The sequence below is a fragment of the Cetorhinus maximus genome, chromosome 3, assembly GCF_964194155.1.
Source record: "Cetorhinus maximus chromosome 3, sCetMax3.hap1.1, whole genome shotgun sequence".
Lineage (NCBI taxonomy): Eukaryota > Metazoa > Chordata > Chondrichthyes > Lamniformes > Cetorhinidae > Cetorhinus > Cetorhinus maximus.
The window spans coordinates 179805511-179811190 of NC_135881.1; the positions used below are offsets into that span (position 1 = coordinate 179805511).

General features: G+C 42.2%; 1 non-coding gene across 1 annotated transcript; it reads right to left on the bottom strand.

Moving 5' to 3' along the window:
* Window positions 1-5244: 5244 nt before the first annotated feature.
* On the bottom strand, window positions 5245-5351 carry LOC144679252 (U6 spliceosomal RNA). Its single transcript, XR_013576283.1, has one exon. It is a non-coding gene; the product is annotated as a U6 spliceosomal RNA (small nuclear RNA).
* Between the last annotated feature and the right edge of the window lie 329 nt (window positions 5352-5680).

The window sequence follows — 5680 nt, forward strand, 5'->3', positions numbered from 1 at the left end:
CAAGAAGGGTCATTGTGGCTTTGTTTTGAAAAAGGTTGTTTCTGGTGGATTGTAATTGTTTTTTTTGGGTTTTTTTTAATGGAATTGGCCATCTTTTTTATTTCCAGTATGTGATTGGTTAACACTTACTCAAACAGAAAGAGAAAGCATGAGCTTATATTGGCCTATCAAAAACCTTTGGTTAGGCAGATAGAAGAGGCATGAAGAATATTGTGTTCATGGGTGCATTATATTATGTATGTCTGCTTTTATATATGTGTCTGCTTTTGCATTCTCCTGTTCCATACCTTATAATTGAAATACGGTACTCAGATCCCCCATGACATATGGACACCAGCCAGAAGTGGAGAAAGTGGTGGAACGCCAGGAAATAAAATGAACATCTCTAATAGTATACATTGGAATAGCTGCCGGGCTGCACTGTGCCAGATAGTGGAGACACATGCATGTGCATGCACACAGATTATTCATACATCGGTCAGCTGGATGTGGTTAAACAATTTCTCTATTCAACTCCCTCTATTTGTGCCACAGTTAGTGGCATTGAGGCCAGGCAGCACATCAAATGCTCCTTACCTGAAATGTCTGCTTCGAGTTTTTGTAGTTTAAAAGGAGTGATATATCACATGGAAGATAAATTTAATTTTCATCATTCTTTCCTTTCCCAATACATCTGCAACAGTACTCAATGCAACTTAAAGACACTGGTTAAATATCGTATTAAATAAACACGTTCTACTTAAATAAACATATTAAATTCAGGACTTTTACTCAGAATGTCCTTCCACATTTGGACTTCCAAACTTATGCCCTACCATACAATCAAATGCATCTGTATAACTGAGTTTAATATGAGGAAGGCAAGAAAGGAACAGAAGAAAGAGGAGAAAATGCTGTTTTGGGGAAAAAGGGTTATGAACTTTTGATATATTTTATAAATGCACTTTTTAACCTTAACTAATATTCCACACATTTGGCATTCATGCTTTTTGACTATGGCTATACAGTCATTCCTGTATGTCTTTCTATCACACAGATTTCTAATTTGCTCAGTGCGCTTTCCAACACTATAGAAACATATGGCATCCAGTTTTAATGATACACTTATGAGAGGACTTTAAGACAAAAACAGAATTACCTGGAAAAACTCAGCAGGTCTGGCAGCATCGGTGGAGAAGAAAAGAGTTGACGTTTCGAGTCCTCATGACCCTTCAGCAGGACTGAGTATAGTTAGGAGAGGGGTGAAATATAACCTGGTTTAAGGTAGTGGGGGGTGGGGGGAGAGAAGTTGGGGGGTGGTGTGGTTGTAGGGACAAGCAAGCAGTGATAGGAGCAGATAATCAAAAGATGTCACAGACAAAAGGAACAAAGGGGTGTTGAAGGTGGTGATATTATCTAAGAAAATGTGCTAATTAAGAATGGATGGCAGGACACTCAAGGTACAGCTCTAGTGGGGGTGGGGTGGAAAGGCTGACAAGGTATTACAGTTGTAGATTTAGAAATAATGGAAATAGGTGGGAAAAGAAAAATCTATATAAATTATTGAAAAAAACAAAAGGGAGGGGGAAGAAACGGGGTGGGGATGGGGGGAGGGAGTTTAAGATCTAAAGTTGTTGAATTCAATATTCAGCCCGGAAGGCTGTAAAGTGCCTAGTCGGAAGATGAGGTGCTGTTCCTCCAGTTTGCGTTGGGCTTCACTGGAACAATGCAGCAAGCCAAGGACGGACATGTGGGCAAGAGAGCAGGATGGAGTGTTAAAATGGCAAGCGACAGGGAGGTTTGGGTCTTTCTTGCGGACAGACCGCAGGTGTTCTGCAAAGCGGTCACCCAGTTTGCGTTTGGTCTCTCCAATGTAGAGGAGACCGCATTGGGAGCAACGAATGCAGTAGACTAAGTTAGGGGAAATGCAAGTGAAATGCTGCTTCACTTGAAAGACTTTGTTTAAGTATTGCATAATATTTCAATGCATGTTGAAGATGCAGCAGGGATACTCTTGAAGTAAAATCCAACCCTTAATTCTATCGTTTAATTTTTTTCCCATGTCCCAACATTCAAGAAAGGAGTGAGACTTGGCTAAAGAAATTAGGCTCCTGTTAATCTATGAGTGTTAGCAGAGAAAATGCTTTTACTGTTCCCCCAAAGAACGTAGAGGCCATAAGTAGTTAGCATAGATTCATCTTGTCTGTCAAATTGGCTGGAATTTTTTGAAGGGGTAAACTAAATGAGGGAGAAAAGGCCATCTGACAGATATCATTAATTTTAACTTTCAGCAGGCATTTGATCGAGGTCTGCACTGAAAGATTAAGGTTTTATGGAGTTAATTGTAAATTTGCTAGCTGTGTCTCGAAGTGATTTGGGAGTAGGAAGCAGAAGTTGAGGATGAATGGAAAGGGTTCCATCTTGGGAACAGTAATTACATATTACACAGAATTGTCCAATACCATTCATCACTAGATGTGGCAGGATGGCAGGGCATTGATCTGATTTGTTGGTTGTGGGATCACTTATTTCTTTCTATTGCAAGCTGCTTCTGCTGTTTGGCATGCAAGTAGTCCTGTTTCAGGTCAGATGGTGTACAATGTGACACATTCTATTCTTTTGTGTTATGTGCCAATTTTTTTATTCAGTATAAGAGCAGAGAGGACTGGACATGATGATTTGGCCATGGAGTTCCTTCCTGCAGTACATTCTCTTGCCATCGTGCCATTTATATTGTAATTTACATAAACCTACTATTTTCAATTTGATTGCCTTATTTATGGTAACCTCACTAACATTCCTCTTAGACCAGTAATTTTTTGCATTTATCTTTAACTACTCCAACTTCCCTTCTTGTCTATTATGTCCTAAACCTGTACTTAATACTTGCACTTCTGCTACTGTTCCTCTCTTCTTTAAGTTGTGCACATCTTCTTCTCGGCCTGCTGCCAGATCCTCAACACACGGACAATTTACCCCATTTGTTGCCATCTTGGTTGCACTTGGGAGTTGTCTTCAACATCCAAGAAGCTGATGTCAATGATTCATTTGAGAGTTTTTGTCTGGCCACCAATTTAAACTTTTCTAAATCTTCCTTAGGCAATATGTCCAAATAATGTCACTCGATGGTGAAACTAACACAGCAGCAGTAAGGCTTTTCTACCTGCCTACGTGTTAAGGGAACATTATTGCAGGTAGATTATTTTCACATTAATGCTAATGAAGTTGCTTTCTTAAGAATATTTCAGCACTCTGCAATCTCGCAACTTGAATAATGGACAATGAGGGTTCCTCCAGATTTATTAAGATATAGCCCCTTGCTTTGCTGAAAAGACATCACAAGATCCAGAATAGATTTGAATCCTGATTATGTTACTGCAGGCATTGGCAAAAGTAATATATTAAGAGCTGTTTGTTTTTTTTATTTCCCCAGTCTTTCCTGCAGGCAATGTTGCACACAGCACAGTCCCACAAATAGCAAGGTGATCATAACCAGATAATCTGTTTTTATTGATGTTGATTAAGTGATAAATGTTGGTTGAGGGAAAACTCTCCCCCTCCTCTTCAAATGACAGGGCCTTGGGTTGGAGGCTGGCAGAGGTGAGTGCACATTCTGGGCAGGCAAGGTTGGCAGGTGATGTAATACCAGTCAGGGAGGTGCCTCATTCCTGTGCAAAACGATTAAAAATTAGGTTGTAAAAATAAATACAAAAAAAACCCAAAAAACTGCAGATGCTGGAAATCCAAAACAAAAACAGAAACAGAAATACCTGGAAAAACTCAGCAGGTCTGGCAGCATCGGCGGAGAAGAGTACAGTTGATGTTTCGAGTCCTCATGACCCTTCAACAGAACAACAGTTCTCCGCCGATGCTGCCAGACTTGCTGAGTTTTTCCAGGTATTTCTGTTTCTGTTAAAAATTATGTTGTCTCTGGCAGCCCCTGAGACATCTCTCCTCGCACCTTGCAAAGGTGCCGTGACATTTCTGGCCTCTTCCTCATATTCCTGCTGTTATCTTCATCTGAGGAGGAGAGCAGCTCCTTCATGTCATCGTCTGGCAATTCCTCTCCCCGTTGCAAGGTCACATTGTGCAATGCACAGCAGACCACAACAATCCAGGATACCCTCTGTGGTGCGTACCATAATGCTGCACTGTACCGGTCAAGGCAGCCGAAGCACATTTTCAGCAAGCGAATGGTCTGCCCTATGACTGCCCTTGCATGTGCTGCATTGTAATGCTCCTCCGTGGGGCTGCTACACTGGTGTCATGAGCCACATCCTGAGGGAATAGACATTGTCACCCAGGATCCAGCCTTGCACTTGGGCAGCGGCCTCAAATATCTCTGGGAGCTGGGAAATGAGCGCACACCTGTGGCTGCAGACTAGTTGTAAGTTAAGGGAGTGAAATCCCTTGTGGTTCGCAAATGCAGCTGGCTGTTCCCAAGGAGTACAGTCAATGATGTCCTGCATTTGAATCGTGCTATGGCCTTGAAACCAGCTGCCCATATGGCCTGGCTCTCAACATCGATTTTGCACTTACAAAATGATTGGGCCTGCTGAACAGGGCATTGGTCACCTCCCTGATGCATCTATGTGTTACAGCCGGGGATATATGCCACACATGTCCCCCATGGAATGAACAGGTGGCATAGAAATTCAGTACTGTAGTTACTTCGAGGGCAACTGGCATCATGTTTCTCCCAAATCTACAAGGCTGTAAGTCTTGTTGAAGGATCACACACAGGTTAGTGACCGCCTCTCAGGATAACCTCAGTTAGAAACATAAAAACATGGAAAATAGGAGCAGGAGTATTTCATTCGGCCCTTTGAGCCTGCTCTGCCATTCAATATGATCATGGCTGATCCTCTATCTCAAAGCCATACTCCCGCTCTCTCCTTATACCCCTTGACACCTTTAGAGTCTAGAAATCTATCTATTTCCTTCTTAAATATATTCAGTGACTTGACCTCCACAGCCTTCTGTGGCAGAGATTTCCATAGGTTCACCATCCTCTGAGTGAAGAAGTTTCTTCTCATCTCAGTCCAAAATGGCCGGCCCCATCATTGCCTCTCAGACAGTTGAAGATAGTTGGTGCATGTTCTGAAACTCTTTCAAGTTATCAACAGTCACAGATTGTAACTCTTTCGAGTACAATCACAGTTCTTGGTTTCCGGGAGTGGGACATGAACCCACAACCCTCTGATTCAAAGGCGAGGGTGCTATGAACTGAGCCACAGCTGACACCTCTGAGAAGTTTCAGTGTTGCAAAATATGGAACGCTTCACGAATTTGCGTGTCATCCTTGCGCAGGGGCTATGCTAATCTTCTCTGTATCGTTCCAATTTTAGTATATGTGCTGCCGAAGCGAGCACTGACGTGCCAATGCTCGTTGATGACAATGATGGTTCTGGTTGTCAATGTGGCAATTGCCTTGTTAAAGACAATTGCTAGTTAAACAAGTGATGGGCATTGATTCAATATAATAAAAAGATACAGCTGGAACACTGTGTGGAAGCTACTCGGAAGTCAGTAGCACTGAGGAGTTGTCTTGAAAATAAACCAGCTTGAACCAAAAGACCAGCCTGGATTAATTCTTTCACTACAACCTTTTATTGTGAATAACACTGGTTGTCTTCCTTCTGACCAGCACCCCTCCTCTGAGTGCCTGTGGGTGGTCTAGTGGCCTATGTTGCTGTACGAC